This window comes from Natrix helvetica (genome assembly GCF_964273705.1).
Source record: "Natrix helvetica genome assembly, chromosome: W".
Taxonomy (NCBI): Eukaryota; Metazoa; Chordata; class Lepidosauria; order Squamata; family Natricidae; genus Natrix; species Natrix helvetica.
The window spans coordinates 21,680,842-21,704,109 of NC_138555.1; positions in this window are offsets into that span (position 1 = coordinate 21,680,842).

Genomic DNA, 23,268 nt, shown 5'->3' on the forward strand with positions numbered 1-23,268 from the left:
CTTTATCTCTCTGACTCACCCCCCTTCTATCCAGCAGCTCCAATCCCAGCTTCAGGAAGGTTCAAATGATATGGAGTTTAAGGGCCCCCACCTCAGTCTCTTTGTCTCTCTGACTCACCCCCCTTCTATCCAGCAGCTCCAATCCCAGCTTCACGAAGGTTCAAATGATAGGGAGTTTAAGGGCCCCCCACCTCAGTCTCTTTGTCTCTGTGACTCACCCCCCTTCTATCCAGAAGCTCCAATCCCAGCTTCAGAAAGGTTCAAATGATATGGAGTTTAAGGGGGCCCACCTCAGTCTCTTTGTCTCTCTGACTCACCCCCCTTCGATCCAGCAGCTCCAATCCCAGCTTCAGGAAGGTTCAAATGATATGGAGTTTAAGGGCCCCCACCTCAGAGTCATTGTCTCTGTGACTCACCCCCCTTCTATCCAGCAGCTCCAATCCCAGCTTCACGAAGTTTCAAATGATATGGAGTTTAAGGGGACCCACCTCAGACTCATTGTCTCTGTGACTCACCCCCCCTTCTATCCAGCAGCTCCAATCCCAGCTTAAGGAAGTTTCAAATGATATGGAGTTTAAGGGGCCCCACCTCAGACTCATTGTCTCTGTGACTCACCCCCCTTCTATCCAGCAGCTCCAATCCCGGCTTCAGGAAGGTTCAAATGATATGGAGTTTAAGGGCCCCCACCTCAGTCTCTTTGTCTCTGTGACTAACCCCCCTTCTATCCAGCAGCTCCAATCCCAGCTTCAGGAAGGTTCAAATGATATGGAGTTTAAGGGCCCCCACCTCAGTCTCAGTATCCCTCTGACTCACCCCCCTTCTATCCAGGAGCTCCAATCCCAGCTTCAAGAAGGTTCAAATGGTATGGATTTTCATGGCCCCCACCTCAGAGTCATTGTCTCTGTGACTCACCCCCCTTCTATCCAGCAGCTCCAATCCCAGCTTCAGGAAGTTTCAAATGATATGGAGTTTAAGGGCCCCCACCTCAGTCTCTTTGTCTCTGTGACTCACCCCCCTTCTATCCAGAAGCTCCAATCCCAGCTTCAGAAAGGTTCAAATGATATGGAGTTTAAGGGCCCCCACCTCAGTCTCTTTGTCTCTGTGACTCACCGCCCTTCTATCCAGCAGCTCCAATCCCAGCTTCAGGAAGGTTCAAATGATATGGATTTTTAGGGCACCCACCTCAGTCTCTTTATCTCTCTGACTCACCCCCCTTCTATCCAGCAGCTCCAATCCCAGCTTCAGGAAGGTTCAAATGATATGGAGTTTAAGGGCCCCCACCTCAGTCTCTTTGTCTCTCTGACTCACCCCCCTTCTATCCAGCAGCTCCAATCCCAGCTTCACGAAGGTTCAAATGATAGGGAGTTTAAGGGCCCCCCACCTCAGTCTCTTTGTCTCTGTGACTCACCCCCCTTCTATCCAGAAGCTCCAATCCCAGCTTCAGAAAGGTTCAAATGATATGGAGTTTAAGGGGGCCCACCTCAGTCTCTTTGTCTCTCTGACTCACCCCCCTTCGATCCAGCAGCTCCAATCCCAGCTTCAGGAAGGTTCAAATGATATGGAGTTTAAGGGCCCCCACCTCAGAGTCATTGTCTCTGTGACTCACCCCCCTTCTATCCAGCAGCTCCAATCCCAGCTTCACGAAGTTTCAAATGATATGGAGTTTAAGGGGACCCACCTCAGACTCATTGTCTCTGTGACTCACCCCCCCTTCTATCCAGCAGCTCCAATCCCAGCTTAAGGAAGTTTCAAATGATATGGAGTTTAAGGGGCCCCACCTCAGACTCATTGTCTCTGTGACTCACCCCCCTTCTATCCAGCAGCTCCAATCCCGGCTTCAGGAAGGTTCAAATGATATGGAGTTTAAGGGCCCCCACCTCAGTCTCTTTGTCTCTGTGACTCACCCCCCTTCTATCCAGCAGCTCCAATCCCAGCTTCAGGAAGGTTCAAATGATATGGAGTTTAAGGGCCCCCACCTCAGTCTCAGTATCCCTCTGACTCACCCCCCTTCTATCCAGGAGCTCCAATCCCAGCTTCAAGAAGGTTCAAATGGTATGGATTTTCATGGCCCCCACCTCAGAGTCATTGTCTCTGTGACTCACCCCCCTTCTATCCAGCAGCTCCAATCCCAGCTTCAGGAAGTTTCAAATGATATGGAGTTTAAGGGCCCCCACCTCAGTCTCTTTGTCTCTGTGACTCACCCCCCTTCTATCCAGAAGCTCCAATCCCAGCTTCAGAAAGGTTCAAATGATATGGAGTTTAAGGGCCCCCACCTCAGTCTCTTTGTCTCTGTGACTCACCGCCCTTCTATCCAGCAGCTCCAATCCCAGCTTCAGGAAGGTTCAAATGATATGGAGTTTAAGGGCCCCCACCTCAGTCTCTTTGTCTCTGTGACTCACCCACCTTCTATCCAGCAGCTCCAATCCCAGCTTCAGGAAGGTTCAAATGATATGGAGTTTAAGGGCCCCCACCTCAGTCTCATTATCCCTCTGACTCACCCCCCTTCTATCCAGCAGCTCCAATCCCAGCTTCAGGAAGGTTCAAATGATATGGATTTTCAGGGCCCCCACCTCAGAGTCATTGTCTCTGTGACTCACCCCCCTTCTATCCAGCAGCTCCAATCCCAGCTTCAGGAAGTTTCAAATGATATGGAGTTTAAGGGCCCCCACCTCAGTCTCTTTGTCTCTGTGACTCACCCCCCCTTCTATCCAGAAGCTCCAATCCCAGCTTCAGAAAGGTTCAAATGATATGGAGTTTAAGGGCCCCCACCTCAGTCTCTTTGTCTCTGTGACTCACCCCCCTTCTATCCAGCAGCTCCAATCCCAGCTTCAGGAAGGTTCAAATGATATGGAGTTTAAGGGCCCCCACCTCAGTCTCATTATCCCTCTGAATCACCCCCCTTCTATCCAGCAGCTCCAATCCCAGCTTCAGGAAGGTTCAAATGATATGGATTTTTACGGCCCCCACCTCAGAGTCATTGTCTCTGTGACTCACCCCCCTTCTATCCAGCAGCTCCAATCCCAGCTTCAGGAAGTTTCAAATGATATGGAGTTTAAGGGGACCCACCTCAGACTCATTGTCTCTGTGACTCACCCCCCTTCTATCCAGCAGCTCCAATCCCAGCTTCAGGAAGGTTCAAATGATATGGAGTTTAAGGGCCTCCACCTCAGTCTCTTTGTCTCTGTGACTCACCCCCCTTCTATCCAGAAGCTCCAATCCCAGCTTCAGGAAGGTTCAAATGATATGGAGTTTAAGGGCCCCCACCTTAGTCTCATTATCCCTCTGACTCACCCCCCTTCTATCCAGCAGCTCCAATCCAAGCTTCAGGAAGGTTCAAATGATATGGATTTTCAGGGCCCCCACCTCAGAGTCATTGTCTCTGTGACTCACCCCCCTTCTATCCAGCAGCTCCAATCCCAGCTTCAGGAAGTTTCAAATGATATGGAGTTTAAGGGGCCCCACCTCAGACTCATTGTCTCTGTGACTCACCCCCCTTCTATCCAGCAGCTCCAATCCCAGCTTCAGGAAGGTTCAAATGATATGGAGTTTAAGGGCCCCCACCTCAGTCTCTTTGTCTCTGTGACTCACCCCCCTTCTATCCAGCAGCTCCAATCCCAGCTTCAGGAAGGTTCAAATGATATGGAGTTTAAGGGCCCCCACCTCAGTCTCATTATCCCTCTGAATCACCCCCCTTCTATCCAGCAGCTCCAATCCCAGCTTCAGGAAGGTTCAAATGATATGGATTTTTAGGGCCCCCACCTCAGTGTCATTGTCTCTGTGACTCACCCCCCTTCTATCCAGCAGCTCCAATCCCAGCTTCAGGAAGTTTCAAATGATAGGGAGTTTAAGGGCCCCCACCTCAGTCTCTTTGTCTCTGTGACTCACCCCCCTTCTATCCAGAAGCTCCAATCCCAGCTTCAGAAAGGTTCAAATGATATGGAGTTTAAGGGCCCCCACCTCAGTCTCTTTGTCTCTGTGACTCACCGCCCTTCTATCCAGCAGCTCCAATCCCAGCTTCAGGAAGGTTCAAATGATATGGAGTTTAAGGGCCCCCACCTCAGTCTCTTTGTCTCTGTGACTCACCCCCCTTCTATCCAGCAGCTCCAATCCCAGCTTCAGGAAGGTTCAAATGATATGGAGTTTAAGGGCCCCCACCTCAGTCTCATTATCCCTCTGAATCACCCCCCTTCTATCCAGCAGCTCCAATCCCAGCTTCAGGAAGGTTCAAATGATATGGATTTTTAGGGCCCCCACCTCAGTGTCATTGTCTCTGTGACTCACCCCCCTTCTATCCAGCAGCTCCAATCCCAGCTTCAGGAAGGTTCAAATGATATGGATTTTTAGGGCCCCCACCTCAGAGTCATTGTCTCTGTGACTCACCCCCCTTCTATCCAGCAGCTCCAATCCCAGCTTCAGGAAGTTTCAAATGATATGGAGTTTAAGGGCCCCCCACCTCAGTCTCTTTGTCTCTGTGACTCACCCCCCTTCTATCCAGAAGCTCCAATCCCAGCTTCAGAAAGGTTCAAATGATATGGAGTTTAAGGGGCCCCACCTCAGTCTCTTTCTCTCTCTGACTCACCCCCCTTCTATCCAGCAGCTCCAATCCCAGCTTCAGGAAGGTTCAAATGATATGGAGTTTAAGGGCCCCCACCTCAGTCTCATTATCCCTCTGACTCACCCCCCTTCTATCCAGCAGCTCCAATCCCAGCTTCAGGAAGGTTCAAATGATATGGATTTTTAGGGCCCCCACCTCAGAGTCATTGTCTCTGTGACTCACCCCCCTTCTATCCAGCAGCTCCAATCCCAGCTTCAGGAAGTTTCAAATGATATGGAGTTTAAGGGCCCCCACCTCAGTCTCTTTGTCTCTGTGACTCACCCCCCTTCTATCCAGAAGCTCCAATCCCAGCTTCAGAAAGGTTCAAATGATATGGAGTTTAAGGGCCCCCACCTCAGTCTCTTTGTCTCTCTGACTCACCCCCCTTCTATCCAGCAGCTCCAATCCCAGCTTCACGAAGGTTCAAATGATATGGAGTTTAAGGGCCCCCACCTCAGTCTCTTTTTCTCTCTGACTCACCCCCCTTCTATGCAGAAGCTCCAATCCCAGCTTCAGGAAGGCACAAATGATATGGAGTTTAAGGGCCCCCACCTCAGTCTCTTTGTCTCTGTGACTCACCCCCCTTCTATCCAGCAGCTCCAATCCCAGCTTCAGGAAGGTTCAAATGATATGGAGTTTAAGGGGCCCCACCTCAGTCTCTTTGTCTCTCTGACTCACCCCGCTTCTATCCAGCAGCTCCAATCCCAGCTTCAGGAAGGTTCAAATGATATGGAGTTTAAGGGCCCCCACCTCAGTCTCTTTGTCTCTCTGACTCACCCCCCTTCTATCCAGCAGCTCCAATCCCAGCTTCACGAAGGTTCAAATGATAGGGAGTTTAAGGGCCCCCCACCTCAGTCTCTTTGTCTCTGGGACTCACCCCCCTTCTATCCAGAAGCTCCAATCCCAGCTTCAGAAAGGTTCAAATGATATGAAGTTTAAGGGGCCCCACCTCAGTCTCTTTGTCTCTCTGACTCACCCCCCTTCGATCCAGCAGCTCCAATCCCAGCTTCAGGAAGGTTCAAATGATATGGAGTTTAAGGGCCCCCACCTCAGTCTCTTTGTCTCTCTGACTCACCCCCCTTCTATGCAGAAGCTCCAATCCCAGCTTCAGGAAGGCTCAAATGATATGGAGTTTAAGGGCCCCCACCTCAGTCTCTTTGTCTCTGGGACTCACCCCCCTTCTATCCAGCAGCTCCAATCCCAGCTTCAGGAAGGTTCAAATGATATGGATTTTTAGGGCCCCCACCTCAGTCTCTTTATCTCTCTGACTCACCCCCCTTCTATCCAGCAGCTCCAATCCCAGCTTCAGGAAGGTTCAAATGATATGGAGTTTAAGGGCCCCCACCTCAGTCTCTTTGTCTCTCTGACTCACCCCCCTTCTATCCAGAAGCTCCAATCCCAGCTTCAGAAAGGTTCAAATGATATGGAGTTTAAGGGCCCCCACCTCAGTCTCTTTGTCTCTCTGACTCACCCCCCTTCTATCCAGCAGCTCCAATCCCAGCTTCACGAAGGTTCAAATGATATGGAGTTTAAGGGCCCCCACCTCAGTCTCTTTTTCTCTCTGACTCACCCCCCTTCTATGCAGAAGCTCCAATCCCAGCTTCAGGAAGGCACAAATGATATGGAGTTTAAGGGCCCCCACCTCAGTCTCTTTGTCTCTGTGACTCACCCCCCTTCTATCCAGCAGCTCCAATCCCAGCTTCAGGAAGGTTCAAATGATATGGAGTTTAAGGGGCCCCACCTCAGTCTCTTTGTCTCTCTGACTCACCCCGCTTCTATCCAGCAGCTCCAATCCCAGCTTCAGGAAGGTTCAAATGATATGGAGTTTAAGGGCCCCCACCTCAGTCTCTTTGTCTCTCTGACTCACCCCCCTTCTATCCAGCAGCTCCAATCCCAGCTTCACGAAGGTTCAAATGATAGGGAGTTTAAGGGCCCCCCACCTCAGTCTCTTTGTCTCTGGGACTCACCCCCCTTCTATCCAGAAGCTCCAATCCCAGCTTCAGAAAGGTTCAAATGATATGAAGTTTAAGGGGCCCCACCTCAGTCTCTTTGTCTCTCTGACTCACCCCCCTTCGATCCAGCAGCTCCAATCCCAGCTTCAGGAAGGTTCAAATGATATGGAGTTTAAGGGCCCCCACCTCAGTCTCTTTGTCTCTCTGACTCACCCCCCTTCTATGCAGAAGCTCCAATCCCAGCTTCAGGAAGGCTCAAATGATATGGAGTTTAAGGGCCCCCACCTCAGTCTCTTTGTCTCTGGGACTCACCCCCCTTCTATCCAGCAGCTCCAATCCCAGCTTCAGGAAGGTTCAAATGATATGGATTTTTAGGGCCCCCACCTCAGTCTCTTTATCTCTCTGACTCACCCCCCTTCTATCCAGCAGCTCCAATCCCAGCTTCAGGAAGGTTCAAATGATATGGAGTTTAAGGGCCCCCACCTCAGTCTCTTTGTCTCTCTGACTCACCCCCCTTCTATCCAGCAGCTCCAATCCCAGCTTCACGAAGGTTCAAATGATAGGGAGTTTAAGGGCCCCCCACCTCAGTCTCTTTGTCTCTGTGACTCACCCCCCTTCTATCCAGAAGCTCCAATCCCAGCTTCAGAAAGGTTCAAATGATATGGAGTTTAAGGGGGCCCACCTCAGTCTCTTTGTCTCTCTGACTCACCCCCCTTCGATCCAGCAGCTCCAATCCCAGCTTCAGGAAGGTTCAAATGATATGGAGTTTAAGGGCCCCCACCTCAGAGTCATTGTCTCTGTGACTCACCCCCCTTCTATCCAGCAGCTCCAATCCCAGCTTCAGGAAGGTTCAAATGATATGGATTTTTAGGGCCCCCACCTCAGAGTCATTGTCTCTGTGACTCACCCCCCTTCTACCCAGCAGCTCCAATCCCAGCTTCAGGAAGTTTCAAATGATATGGAGTTTAAGGGGCCCCCACCTCAGTCTCTTTGTCTCTGTGACTCACCCCCCTTCTATCCAGAAGCTCCAATCCCAGCTTCAGAAAGGTTCAAATGATATGGATTTTCAAGGCCCCCACCTCAGTCTCTTTGTCTCTCTGACTCACCCCCCTTCTATCCAGAAGCTCCAATCCCAGCTTCAGGAAGGCTCAAATGATATGGAGTTTAAGGGCCCCCACCTCAGTCTCTTTGTCTCTTTGACTCACTCCCCTTCTATCCAGCAACTCCAATCCCAGCTTCAGGAAGGTTCAAATGATATGGAGTTTAAGGGCCCCCACCTCAGTCTCTTTGTCTCTGTGACTCACCCCCCTTCTATCCAGCAGCTCCAATCCCAGCTTCAGGAAGGTTCAAATGATATGGAGTTTAAGGGCCCCCACCTCACTCTCATTATCCCTCTGACTCACCCCCCTTCTATCCAGCAGCTCCAATCCCAGCTTCAGGAAGGTTCAAATGATATGGATTTTTAGGGCCCCCACCTCAGAGTCATTGTCTCGCTGACTCACCCCCCTTCTATCCAGCAGCTCCAATCCCAGCTTCAGGAAGGTTCAAATGATATGGAGTTTAAGGGCCCCCCACCTCAGTCTCTTTGTCTCTGTGACTCACCCCCCTTCTATCCAGCAGCTCCAATCCCAGCTTCAGGAAGGCTCAAATGATATGGAGTTTAAGGGCCCCCACCTCAGTCTCTTTGTCTCTCTGACTCACCCCCCTTCTATCCAGAAGCTCCAATCCCAGCTTCAGAAAGGTTCAAATGATATGGAGTTTAAGGGGGCCCACCTCAGTCTCTTTGTCTCTCTGACTCACCCCCCTTTGATCCAGCAGCTCCAATCCCAGCTTCAGGAAGGTTCAAATGATATGGAGTTTAAGGGCCCCCACCTCAGTCTCTTTGTCTCTCTGACTCACCCCCCTTCTATCCAGAAGCTCCAATCCCAGCTTCAGGAAGGCTCAAATGATATGGAGTTTAAGGGCCCCCACCTCAGTCTCTTTGTCTCTTTGACTCACTCCCCTTCTATCCAGCAACTCCAATCCCAGCTTCAGGAAGGTTCAAATGATATGGAGTTTAAGGGCCCCCACCTCAGTCTCTTTGTCTCTCTGACTCACCCCCCTTCTATCCAGCAGCTCCAATCCCAGCTTCAGGAAGGTTCAAATGATATGGAGTTTAAAGGCCCCCACCTCACTCTCATTATCCCTCTGACTCACCCCCCTTCTATCCAGCAGCTCCAATCCCAGCTTCAGGAAGGTTCAAATGATATGGAGTTTAAGGGCCCCCACCTCAGTCTCTTTTTCTCTCTGACTCACCCCCCTTCTATGCAGAAGCTCCAATCCCAGCTTCAGGAAGGCACAAATGATATGGATTTTTAGGGCCCCCACCTCAGAGTCATTGTCTCTGTGACTCACCCCCCTTCTATCCAGCAGCTCCAATCCCAGCTTCAGGAAGGTTCAAATGATATGGAGTTTAAGGGGCCCCACCTCAGTCTCTTTGTCTCTCTGACTCACCCCCCTTCTATCCAGAAGCTCCAATCCCAGCTTCAGGAAGGCTCAAATGATATGGAGTTTAAGGGCCCCCACCTCAGTCTCTTTGTCTCTTTGACTCACTCCCCTTCTATCCAGCAACTCCAATCCCAGCTTCAGGAAGGTTCAAATGATATGGAGTTTAAGGGCCCCCACCTCAGTCTCTTTGTCTCTCTGACTCACCCCCCTTCTATCCAGCAGCTCCAATCCCAGCTTCAGGAAGGTTCAAATGATATGGAGTTTAAAGGCCCCCACCTCACTCTCATTATCCCTCTGACTCACCCCCCTTCTATCCAGCAGCTCCAATCCCAGCTTCAGGAAGGTTCAAATGATATGGAGTTTAAGGGCCCCCACCTCAGTCTCTTTTTCTCTCTGACTCACCCCCCTTCTATGCAGAAGCTCCAATCCCAGCTTCAGGAAGGCACAAATGATATGGATTTTTAGGGCCCCCACCTCAGAGTCATTGTCTCTGTGACTCACCCCCCTTCTATCCAGCAGCTCCAATCCCAGCTTCAGGAAGGTTCAAATGATATGGAGTTTAAGGGGCCCCACCTCAGTCTCTTTGTCTCTCTGACTCACCCCCCTTCTATCCAGCAGCTCCAATCCCAGCTTCAGGAAGGTTCAAATGATATGGAGTTTAAGGGCCCCCACCTCAGTCTCTTTCTCTCTCTGACTCACCCCCCTTCTATCCAGCAGCTCCAATCCCAGCTTCACGAAGGTTCAAATGATAGGGAGTTTAAGGGCCCCCCACCTCAGTCTCTTTGTCTCTGGGACTCACCCCCCTTCTATCCAGAAGCTCCAATCCCAGCTTCAGAAAGGTTCAAATGATATGGAGTTTAAGGGGCCCCACCTCAGTCTCTTTGTCTCTCTGACTCACCCCCCTTCGATCCAGCAGCTCCAATCCCAGCTTCAGGAAGGTTCAAATGATATGGAGTTTAAGGGCCCCCACCTCAGTCTCTTTGTCTCTCTGACTCACCCCCCTTCTATTTAGAAGCTCCAATCCCAGCTTCAGGAAGGCTCAAATGATATGGAGTTTAAGGGCCCCCACCTCAGTCTCTTTGTCTCTGTGACTCACCCCCCTTCTATCCAGCAGCTCCAATCCCAGCTTCAGGAAGGTTCAAATGATATGGATTTTTAGGGCCCCCACCTCAGAGTCATTGTCTCTGTGACTCACCCCCCGTCTATCCAGCAGCTCCAATCCCAGCTTCAGGAAGGTTCAAATGATATGGATTTTTAGGGCCCCCACCTCAGTCTCTTTGTCTCTCTGACTCACCCCCCTTCTATGCAGAAGCTCCAATCCCAGCTTCAGGAAGGTTCAAATGATATGGAGTTTAAGGGCCCCCACCTCAGTCTCTTTGTCTCTCTGACTCACCCCCCTTCTATCCAGCAGCTCCAATCCCAGCTTCACGAAGGTTCAAATGATAGGGAGTTTAAGGGCCCCCCACCTCAGTCTCTTTGTCTCTGTGACTCACCCCCCTTCTATCCAGAAGCTCCAATCCCAGCTTCAGAAAGGTTCAAATGATATGGAGTTTAAGGGGGCCCACCTCAGTCTCTTTGTCTCTCTGACTCACCCCCCTTCGATCCAGCAGCTCCAATCCCAGCTTCAGGAAGGTTCAAATGATATGGATTTTAAGGGCCCCCACCTCAGTCTCTTTTTCTCTCTGACTCACCCCCCTTCTATCCAGAAGCTCCAATCCCAGCTTCAGGAAGGGTCAAATGATATGGAGTTTAAGGGCCCCCACCTCAGTCTCTTTGTCTCTGTGACTCACCCCCCTTCTATCCAGCAGCTCCAATCCCAGCTTCAGGAAGGTTCAAATGATATGGATTTTTAGGGCCCCCACCTCAGTCTCTTTATCTCTCTGACTCACCCCCCTTCTATCCAGCAGCTCCAATCCCAGCTTCAGGAAGGTTCAAATGATATGGAGTTTAAGGGCCCCCACCTCAGAGTCATTGTCTCTGTGACTCACCCCCCTTCTGTCCAGCAGCTCCAATCCCAGCTTCAGGAAGGTTCAAATGATATGGATTTTTAGGGCCCCCACCTCAGAGTCATTGTCTCTGTGACTCACCCCCCTTCTACCCAGCAGCTCCAATCCCAGCTTCAGGAAGTTTCAAATGATATGGAGTTTAAGGGGCCCCCACCTCAGTCTCTTTGTCTCTGTGACTCACCCCCCTTCTATCCAGCAGCTCCAATCCCAGCTTCAGGAAGGCTCAAATGATATGGAGTTTAAGGGCCCCCACCTCAGTCTCTTTGTCTCTCTGACTCACCCCCCTTCTATCCAGAAACTCCAATCCCAGCTTCAGAAAGGTTCAAATGATATGGAGTTTAAGGGGGCCCACCTCAGTCTCTTTGTCTCTCTGACTCACCCCCCTTTGATCCAGCAGCTCCAATCCCAGCTTCAGGAAGGCTCAAATGATATGGAGTTTAAGGGCCCCCACCTCAGTCTCTTTGTCTCTTTGACTCACTCCCCTTCTATCCAGCAACTCCAATCCCAGCTTCAGGAAGGTTCAAATGATATGGAGTTTAAGGGCCCCCACCTCAGTCTCTTTGTCTCTCTGACTCACCCCCCTTCTATCCAGCAGCTCCAATCCCAGCTTCAGGAAGGTTCAAATGATATGGAGTTTAAAGGCCCCCACCTCACTCTCATTATCCCTCTGACTCACCCCCCTTCTATCCAGCAGCTCCAATCCCAGCTTCAGGAAGGTTCAAATGATATGGAGTTTAAGGGCCCCCACCTCAGTCTCTTTTTCTCTCTGACTCACCCCCCTTCTATGCAGAAGCTCCAATCCCAGCTTCAGGAAGGCACAAATGATATGGATTTTTAGGGCCCCCACCTCAGAGTCATTGTCTCTGTGACTCACCCCCCTTCTATCCAGCAGCTCCAATCCCAGCTTCAGGAAGGTTCAAATGATATGGAGTTTAAGGGGCCCCACCTCAGTCTCTTTGTCTCTCTGACTCACCCCCCTTCTATCCAGCAGCTCCAATCCCAGCTTCAGGAAGGTTCAAATGATATGGAGTTTAAGGGCCCCCACCTCAGTCTCTTTCTCTCTCTGACTCACCCCCCTTCTATCCAGCAGCTCCAATCCCAGCTTCACGAAGGTTCAAATGATAGGGAGTTTAAGGGCCCCCCACCTCAGTCTCTTTGTCTCTGGGACTCACCCCCCTTCTATCCAGAAGCTCCAATCCCAGCTTCAGAAAGGTTCAAATGATATGGAGTTTAAGGGGCCCCACCTCAGTCTCTTTGTCTCTCTGACTCACCCCCCTTCGATCCAGCAGCTCCAATCCCAGCTTCAGGAAGGTTCAAATGATATGGAGTTTAAGGGCCCCCACCTCAGTCTCTTTGTCTCTCTGACTCACCCCCCTTCTATTTAGAAGCTCCAATCCCAGCTTCAGGAAGGCTCAAATGATATGGAGTTTAAGGGCCCCCACCTCAGTCTCTTTGTCTCTGTGACTCACCCCCCTTCTATCCAGCAGCTCCAATCCCAGCTTCAGGAAGGTTCAAATGATATGGATTTTTAGGGCCCCCACCTCAGAGTCATTGTCTCTGTGACTCACCCCCCGTCTATCCAGCAGCTCCAATCCCAGCTTCAGGAAGGTTCAAATGATATGGATTTTTAGGGCCCCCACCTCAGTCTCTTTGTCTCTCTGACTCACCCCCCTTCTATCCAGCAGCTCCAATCCCAGCTTCAGGAAGGTTCAAATGATATGGAGTTTAAGGGCCCCCACCTCAGTCTCTTTGTCTCTCTGACTCACCCCCCTTCTATCCAGCAGCTCCAATCCCAGCTTCACGAAGGTTCAAATGATAGGGAGTTTAAGGGCCCCCCACCTCAGTCTCTTTGTCTCTGTGACTCACCCCCCTTCTATCCAGAAGCTCCAATCCCAGCTTCAGAAAGGTTCAAATGATATGGAGTTTAAGGGGGCCCACCTCAGTCTCTTTGTCTCTCTGACTCACCCCCCTTCGATCCAGCAGCTCCAATCCCAGCTTCAGGAAGGTTCAAATGATATGGATTTTAAGGGCCCCCACCTCAGTCTCTTTTTCTCTCTGACTCACCCCCCTTCTATGCAGAAGCTCCAATCCCAGCTTCAGGAAGGCACAAATGATATGGAGTTTAAGGGCCCCCACCTCAGTCTCTTTGTCTCTGTGACTCACCCCCCTTCTATCCAGCAGCTCCAATCCCAGCTTCAGGAAGGTTCAAATGATATGGATTTTTAGGGCCCCCACCTCAGAGTCATTGTCTCTGTGACTCACCCCCCTTCTATCCTGCAGCTCCAATCCCAGCTTCAGGAAGTTTCAAATGATATGGAGTTTAAGGGCCCCCCACCTCAGTCTCTTTGTCTCTGTGACTCACCCCCCTTCTATCCAGCAGCTCCAATCCCAGCTTCAGGAAGGCTCAAATGATATGGAGTTTAAGGGCCCCCACCTCAGTCTCTTTGTCTCTCTGACTCACCCCCCTTCTATCCAGAAGCTCCAATCCCAGCTTCAGAAAGGTTCAAATGATATGGAGTTTAAGGGGGCCCACCTCAGTCTCTTTGTCTCTCTGACTCACCCCCCTTCGATCCAGCAGCTCCAATCCCAGCTTCAGGAAGGTTCAAATGATATGGAGTTTAAGGGCCCCCACCTCAGTCTCTTTGTCTCTCTGACTCACCCCCCTTCTATCCAGAAGCTCCAATCCCAGCTTCAGGAAGGCTCAAATGATATGGAGTTTAAGGGCCCCCACCTCAGTCTCTTTGTCTCTTTGACTCACTCCCCTTCTATCCAGCAACTCCAATCCCAGCTTCAGGAAGGTTCAAATGATATGGAGTTTAAGGGCCCCCACCTCAGTCTCTTTGTCTCTGTGACTCACCCCCCTTCTATCCAGCAGCTCCAATCCCAGCTTCAGGAAGGTTCAAATGATATGGAGTTTAAAGGCCCCCACCTCACTCTCATTATCCCTCTGACTCACCCCCCTTCTATCCAGCAGCTCCAATCCCAGCTTCAGGAAGGTTCAAATGATATGGAGTTTAAGGGCCCCCCACCTCAATCTCTTTGTCTCTGTGACTCACCCCCCTTCTATCCAGCAGCTCCAATCCCAGCTTCAGGAAGGTTCAAATGATATGGAGTTTAAGGGCCCCCACGTCAGTCTCATTATCCTTCTGACTCACCCCCCCCTTCTATCCAGCAGCTCCAATCCCAGCTTCAGGAAGGTTCAAATGATATGGATTTTTAGGGCCCCCACCTCAGAGTCATTGTCTCTGTGACTCACCCCCCTTCTATCCAGCAGCTCCAATCCCAGCTTCAGGAAGTTTCAAATGATATGGAGTTTAAGGGCCCCCCACCTCAGTCTCTTTGTCTCTGTGACTCACCCCCCTTCTATCCAGAAGCTCCAATCCCAGCTTCAGAAAGGTTCAAATGATATGGAGTTTAAGGGGCCCCACCTCAGTCTCTTTGTCTCTGTGACTCACCCCCCTTCTATCCAGAAGCTCCAATCCCAGCTTCAGAAAGGTTCAAATGATATGGAGTTAAAGGGGCCCCACCTCAGTCTCTTTGTCTCTGTGACTCACCCCCCTTCTATCCAGAAGCTCCAATCCCAGCTTCAGAAAGGTTCAAATGATATGGAGTTAAAGGGGCCCCACCTCAGTCTCTTTGTCTCTCTGACTCACCCCCTTTCTATCCAGCAGCTCCAATCCCAGCTTCAGGAAGTTTCAAATGATATGGATTTTTAGGGCCCCCACCTCAGAGTCATTGTCTCTCTGACTCACCCCCCTTCTATCCAGCAGCTCCAATCCCAGCTTCAGGAAGGTTCAAATGATATGGAGTTTAAGGGGCCACACCTCTGTCTCTTTGTCTCTCTGACTCAACCCCCTTCTATCCAGCAGCTCCAATCCCAGCTTCAGGAAGGTTCAAATGATATGGAGTTTAAGGGCCCCCACCCCAGTCTCTTTGTCTCTGTGACTCATCCCCCTTTTATCCAGCAGCTCCAATCCAGCAGCTTCAGGAAGGCTCAAATGATATGGAGTTTAAGGGCCCCCACCTCAGTCTCTTTGTCTCTGTTACTCACCCCCCTTCTATCCAGCAGCTCCAATCCCAGCTTCAGGAAGGTTCAAATGATATGGAGTTTAAGGGCCCCCACCTCAGTCTCTTTCTCTCTCTGACTCACCCCCCTTCTATCCAGCAGCTCTAATCCCAGCTTCAGGAAGGTTCAAATGATATGGAGTTTAAGGGCCCCCACCTCAGTCTCTTTGTCTCTGTGACTCACCCCCCTTCTATCCAGCAGCTCCAATCCCAGCTTCAGGAAGGTTCAAATGATATGGAGTATAAGGGCCCCCACCTCAGTCTCTTTGTCTCTGTGACTCACCCCCCTTCTTTCCAGCAGCTCCAATCCCAGCTTCAGGAAGGCTCAAATGATATGAAGTTTAAGGGCCCCCACCTCAGTCTCTTATTTTAATAAGAATGAGACAAAATTTGGAGATAAGAGGAACTAAAATTAAAAAAGAGGAGTATAAAATCCAGGGCTTTGCAGACGATTTGGTATTCATTATAGATGACCCACTAGAAACAGGAAATAGCTTAATGCGAGAATTCGGAAAATATGGAGATGTAGCAGGGTTAAAGGTTAATAGAGAAAAGACTAAAATGATAACTAAAAATTTGAAGGAAGAAAAAATAAAGAATTAGAAAGAATGATAGGACTGCAAGTGACAAAGAAAGTTAAATATCTTGGAATATGGCTAACTGGAAAATGCTCAACTACAAAAGAAAATAATTATACAAAATTACTGCAACAAATAAAAAGAGATCTAGAATTATGGGGGAAACTACAACTATCATTATTAGGGAAAATAGCAATGATAAAAATGAATGTACTACCGAGAATATTATACTTATTTCAAAGAATCCCCATAAAATTAGGGAAATCTTTTTTTACCGAATTGAATAAGATTGTATTAAAATTTATATGGCAAGGGAAGAAAGCCAGGATAAAGTTGAAAGCTCTACAGGATGACAGAAGCTGAGGTGGTATGGGACTCCCTGACTGGGAGCTTTATTACAAAGCAGCAGCACTAACATGGATCAGGGTTAGAGGGTCACGATTTGCAAACGGGATGGCATTTTTTCCTATGCGAAGAGGGTAAAAAGAAACAAAAATACTTTCACAGACACTATATTAGAGATGCACTGATACAGGTCTGGAATAAAATTAGAGAAAAACATTACATGAAAATACTGACATAGCTTTCCACTGTGGAAGCCATGACACATCCCAATACGCTAGATCTATTGAAAATGGTTAGATATAGTGAAATTTTAGACAGCCAAGGGAATTTAAAAACAAATCAAGAATTAAAGGAGCAAAATATAAATATAGATTTGTGGCCATATCTCCAACTGCAATCGAGATACAAAAAAGATGTAAAAGAATATGGAATATACACAGAATTACAACAAATAGATAAAATTTTAATTGGCCCGGAAAATAAACTCATAACGAAAATTTACAAATATTTATTAGAAGTAACATTAGAAGAAGAAAAAGTTAAAGGTTGCATGATAGCATGGGCCAAAAACTTTGGTTACAACATAGATCTAGTGGATTGGGAAAGAATTTGGAACACAAATTATAAACTAACACAATCAGCAGCACTTAAAGAAAATATGTACAAAATGTTTTATCGTTGGCATTTACCACCAACAAGATTGGCTAAAATGTACCCAAACATGAAGCTGACCTGCTGGAAGTGTAAAGAAGTACAAGGGACTTTTTATCACATATGGTGGACCTGCCTGGAAACACAAAAATATTGGACAAAAATCTGGAAATGGGTGCAAGAAATTACAGGAGAACAGATAAAATACAAAGCCGAAATCTTTCTGCTGGGAATAATCAAAGGGAAATATACAAAGAAAATTAAATACATATTAACACATCTGCTAACTACAGCTAGAATAGCATTTACCCAATGCTGGAAACAAAATAATGCCCCCTCGGACGAATTAGTGACAAAAAAACCTTTGGATTGTGCAGAGATGGATAAATTAACACTGAAATTAAAAGATAAAGAAGAGTCGGAATATTATGAAATTTGGAACAATTGGTACAAATGGCTGCAAAACAAGAAAATTAATTAAGCCGAAAAACAATATATATAAATATATAGAGAACTGTGTATAAAGGTGTGTAAATATAGAAGCGAAATGTTATATACATGTACAGATATGATGATATAACAATGTTGATATAATGACTGTAATGTGTTGTAGAAGGGAAATTTTTTTTAAAAAATCTGCAAAAAAAACCCTTTTCCCACTTTTTCCATTACCATGATTTTTTTTAATCTAACCATTGATAAAACAAATCCCAAACCTTGTAAAATTGTTCATCTTCTTGTTCTCTAATTTCAAATGTCAATTTACTCATTTCCGCACATTCCATAATTTTTTGAATAGTTTCCTCCTGCGTTGGTATTTTCTCATTTTTCCAATTTTTTGCAAATACAATTCTAGCTGCTGTTAAAACATTTACAATCAAGTATTTCATGTCTCTATTATATATTTCTGGTATAATTCCCAATAAAAAATTCTCTGGTTTAAAGTCTATACGTTTTTGTGTCATTTTCTCCAACCATGTGTGGATTACTGTCTTTTATGGTTATATTTTGGTAGATTGGGCTATATTTTCTTTTTGGGTGAAGACTGATGCAAAGAATGAGTTAAGCAGCTCTGCTTTTTGTCCACTGCCCGTTACCTCCTTGCCATCTTTGCCACTATCAGAAACCTTTTTAAAAATTATTTTTGATATTTGTTGCAAGTCTTACTTTATTCTCAGCCTTAGCTCTCCTGACTTCATCTTTGCAAATTCAGGCTATTTGTTGGTATTCTGCCTTAGTTATGTGTCCCTCTTTCCATTTTTTGTACTTATTACTTTTGTACTTATAACTTTCTTGCTTCCAAGTTTTCGCAGATCTGTTGCTTGATTATCTTTTCCACAACCTTCCCAGGTATTGATGTCAGGCCAATTCATCTATAGTTTCCTCAATCTATTTCTCCACCTTTTTTGAAGATGGGTACCACATCAGTCCTTTTCCAGTCCTTTGGTAGCTCCCTGGTGCTCCAGGATCTTTGAAAGATATTTGTCCAGTGTCTCATGCAGTTCACTCAGCAAATAAAGACTCCTGAAGCAGTTTCATTTTCCAACAGTACAATTTACTGAGCTGGATATGGAAGTAGCAAAGCTAATTCTAATGGGTTCCTGTGCAAATAGCTGCCCCACAGTCACTTTATTTCCTCCAATCCACTGTTTATTATGTTTGGGTAATGGACTTGGCTTCCCAGCTGGTTGACCTTGAGATGTTGGCATAGATGCAAGCTTCGAGTTCACAAGCTCCATTTGTGTGTGGATGATGGGCGGAGCTAAGGCTCTGGGAGGAGCCTAACAGTTTCAAGAACTCACACCAAAATGTTGAAGTAAATTGTACCCCCGGTCTGTTATTGTGTGCTTATGGGCACCATGCAGGCAGTACACGTGTTTTACAAACACCTTAGCCAGTGACCGGGTGGAGGGGATACTGGAGCAAGCCACAAAATGGACTTGTTTGGAGAAAAGGTCCATAATGACACAGATTACAGTGCACCCAGTGCTCTCCCGCAGCTCCACAATAAAGTCCATTTATACCTCCTTCCAGTGGGCTGAGGGATTGGCCATGGGTTGTAGCAACCCTGGGGGTTTTCTGGGTAGCCTCTTTGCCAACACACACACCGACTCGTTGGCCACATAAGTCTGTACATTCTTTTTCATGTGCGGCCACCAAGACTGTCGTTTTACGAGGTGGAGGGTTTTCACAAATTAAAACTGCCCCACCACTTTTGTATCATGGCTGTGCTGCAGCACCAAGGCTCGCTGGTTTGCCGGAACATATAGCTTGGACCCCATCCATGCTAACCCATTCCTCATTGAGAGGTTGTCCTTATGTTGCTGGATCCATTTATCTTCCACCAAAGTGGTTAGTGTTGTGCTAGGTCCTCAACTACTGGTATTAATGAGGCTCTTTGTTGTCTCGTTAGGGCTGTAATGGCTACCTGTCGGGATGGGATGATGGAATTTACAACCTCCTCCTTGATGCTGTTGTACTGAGGCATCCTGGAGAGGGCATTTGCAAGGAACTTTTTCCCCCTGAGTAGGTAGTGGAGCGTGAAATCAAACCTTTTGAAGAACTAAGCCCACCAGACCTGCTTGGGGGACAGCTTTCAAGGGGCCTTCAGCACTTCCAAATTCTTGAGGTTGGTCCACACCTTGAAAGGAATTCTGCTGCCTTTTAGGAATTGCCTTCACGTGAGGAGAACCCAGCAGACCACATAGGCTTCTTTCTCCCTGACAGCCCATCGCCTTTCTGTCTCAGAGAGCTTGCAAGAGGTGTAGGTGCAAGGCTGTACCTCCCCCTTTGCATTTTTCTGGTGGAGCACTGTGCCCACAGCCACGTTGTTGGCATCTGCCTGAATGATGAATGGCTTGCCTGGGTTGGGGTGCCTTAAAACTGGCTTAGCTGTGAAGAAGGGCTTTAACTTCTTGAATGCCAGTTGGCATTCCAGTGACCATTTTAAGGGCTGACTGGGTCTGGGTTTGGTTCCCTCTTTTGTCTTCAGTAAATTCATGATGGACAAGGCAATTTGGGCAAACGTAGGGATGAACTGCCAGGAAAAGTTAGCGATGCCAAGGAAACTTTGCAATTGTTTCCCCATTCATGGGGCTTCCCATTCTAAGATTACCCGCACCTTTTTTGGGTCCATCTCTACACCAGCTTGCGAAATCTGGTACTCCAAGTAATCCAGTCTGGTCTTATGGAAATCACACTTGGACAGTTTTGCGTAAAATTGCACCTCTCTGAGCTTTTCAAGCACCGCCCTGGCCAATTTTACATGCTCTTCCGTCATCTTGGTGTAGATCAGAATGTCATCTTAGTATAGTACAACTTCTTTGCACAAATGTTCATGCAGGACCTCATTTATCAGTTGCATGAAGATGGCTGGGGCCCCATGCAGTACAAATGGCATCACCCCGAACTGGTAGCAGCCCAGTGGGCAGTTGAAGGCCTTCTTCTATTCATCACCCTTTCTGATCTTCACCCTGTAATATGCCTCCCTGAAGTCCAATTTTGTAAATATCCTACCTTTTGCGAGGTGACTCAACATGTCCTTCATCAATGGGAGGGGTATGTGTGCTCCACACAGATACCACTTAGCCCACAATAGTCTATGCACAGCCTAAGGGAGCCATCCTTCTTTTCCTTGAAGAGCATGGGGGCCACCATTCGTGACTTTGTCAGTTAAATAAAACCCTTAGGTAAGTTTTTTATCCACAAACACTCAGAGCTACTCCAACGCCCTGGGAATCATTGAATACAGCTTTGGCTTTGGCAGCTTATGCCCAGGCACAATTTCCTCCACCAAGCTATGCCTAGGACCATAGCCCTGGTCATTGCACGGACTACAATGAACCGGATGATTTCTACATGAGTCCCCACCTTCAACTCCATGCGCTCAGTTAAACTAGTGGCTGGCATTCCACCCGCTATCAAGCCATCTAGCTGGGAAAAGGCTATGGGCTTTTTCAGCTTTCTCCACCTCAACCCTAATCTCTCCACGATTTGTGGGCTGACTAGGCATCCAGTACACCCTGAGTCCAATAGGGTCATTAATGTTCCCTTGCTGCCAAGGAAATTACAGTGACCTCGATGATAGCAATCATAGGGATGATCAGGCCTGTCAGGTAATGACGATTTAATAGCTGCTAGCTGATGAAAGTTTGCAAGCTGTAATCAGTAAGCTGATGCAATGTAAGGCAAGGCTGATGCAATGAGGTGTCTATATATAGGTTGTCATTAGAGGGTGTTTCTCTCTCTCTCATCGTGTATTTCATTTCTCTCCTTGTGTTCTTAACTGGTAAGGGATTTATCTCTGCATGTATATGTTTGTATATATTTTGTATATAAACCACTATTAATTGTATAAAGGCTCTGTGTGCTGTGTTTTGCTCCTGGGTGTATCTCATAATACTAGTCATGCTGCCAAAACTCTGACAGGTTATGGGCCCAGTCCAGAGAGAGGGCCAGAGTGACTTGAGAGCTTACAGAGAGGAGTAACCCAGTGTGAGCTTGCACCACAGTAAGTGGTTTAAATCGTGGTTAGCAGGCAGCATGGCCTCCGTCGGCATAATGGGAGGAGGTTTCCTGGTGTCTCGGTTGAATGAGACAAACTACCTCTTCTGGAATGTGAAGATGGAGATGTACCTGCGAAGGGAGGAGTTGTTACTAATCCACCAGCAGTCCTGGATGATAGTGACCAGAGAAGAAACTAAAAGGCATTAACCAGCATAATTCTTGCCTTGGAAGATAGTCAGCTAATACATGTGAGAGGTCTCCAGTCTGCGAAACAGTGCTGGGAGGCATTGCACAGTGTGTATGTGAGACTGCTGGCAGTAAAGTGTTGCTGACTAGGAAACTGTATAAGGCACAGCTAAAGCCAGGAGAGTGTATGTCCACACATTTGCAGAATATGAGAAGGACATTCCTTGAGTTGGAAGAAAGGGGAATTGCATTTACTGAAGCACAAAAGGTGTATGTGGTCCTTAGCTCCTTGGACAGTTCATGGGATGTTCTTGTGACTAGTCTAGAGTCCATGCAAGAACAGGATTTAACTATGGCATATTTAACTGGTTGGTTGTTGGAGGAGGAGCAGAAACGGCTGGAGAGGAGACCAGGAAAGGGAGGAGAGAGCGTTCAGCACAGACCAGCATCTGCAACAGTCCAGGATGCCGGCAGAGCAACTGAAAGAGTTAATTTTGTGAAGAGATACTACATGTGTGGTTCTACTGAGCATCTCCAGAGACGCTGTCCTGAGAGAAGAAACAGAGGAGCAGCGAGACAAGAGTGCGGATCTAAGCAGCAAATGTGGAGCGGTTCTCCAGCGTCATTTTCCCTGGCAGCATCAACTACTGAACACACCAGAAATACATAGTTGTTGGACAGTGGGGCGAGCCAGCATATTGTTAATGATCCACATGTGTTTTCTGGTTTGAAACCAGCAAGGCAAATGTGGGTTAATCTGGCTGATGGACAGAGAGCTGCTGTAAAAGGGGAAGGTAATGTGTTTGTACCAGAAATAGATGCTACATTGTACAACATGTTATATGTACCTGCTTTAGAGCACAATTTATTGAGTATATCCATGTTAGACAGGCAGGGTTATGAAATAGTATTTGCTGGGGGACTATATACAATTAAGAAAAATGGACAGGTATGTGCACAAGGGGTTTAAAAGGATGGTCTGTATGTTCTGGGAATGCAAGAAAATAATTGTGCATGTGTACTTAAGAATGCTCCCACGCATGATGAAGGAGTACATTTGTTGAGTAGGGGAGTAGAGCATGCTAGGTATAGAGGGTTGCAGAAGATGCCAGACCCAGCTAGGTGGCATAAGCCACAGCAAAAGCCAAAGCAATGCAAGAGTTATTTAGAGTGTGCTGTTTGTAAGGAGGCACAATACAGGGTGTATCCTGTGAGTAGAAAAAAATGCAAGGCAAGCAAACAGTGTTATACCTAGGAGACCTGAATGGTACAAGAAAGTTATACCTCCTGAGGGGTTTAATGCAAGTGGGGTTAGAGTAGGTGGTATTCTTAATGAACCCCGTAATCACCAGGCCATTGCCTAAGGAACGAGATTAATGGAGGAAGCCGAAGTTAAAGAGAAAGACAGGCAGGCAGATAAGCCAAACCAAGGAGATTGAGCTAGTGAAAAGAGAAAGTAAAGATATCCAGCCAAGAGATGGTAAATAGGATGCAATGGAGATTAATAAGACAGAGTGTACAGAGTCAGTAGATAATGAACGTATTATTATTATTATTATTATTATTATTATTATTATTATTATTATTATTATTATTTATTCACATTTCTAAACCGCCCCCTCTCCCAAAAAGGGACTCGGGGCAGTGTACAGTCCACAATAAATCACAGATAAAATACAAATATAAATAGGGCTATAAATATATGTATGTATGTATGTGGAGGAGGTTAAAATTAAGAGTCCTGTACAGAAGAATAAATAAATATGAGGCTAAAAGCCCTAAAAACAATTAAAACTAAAACATTACCCTTAAAATAACCAGATGAGAATATACTACCAGGAGTTCATAGATGTAACATTTATAATCATGCCAGGCCAGCTAGTCGGAACAGGTGAGTC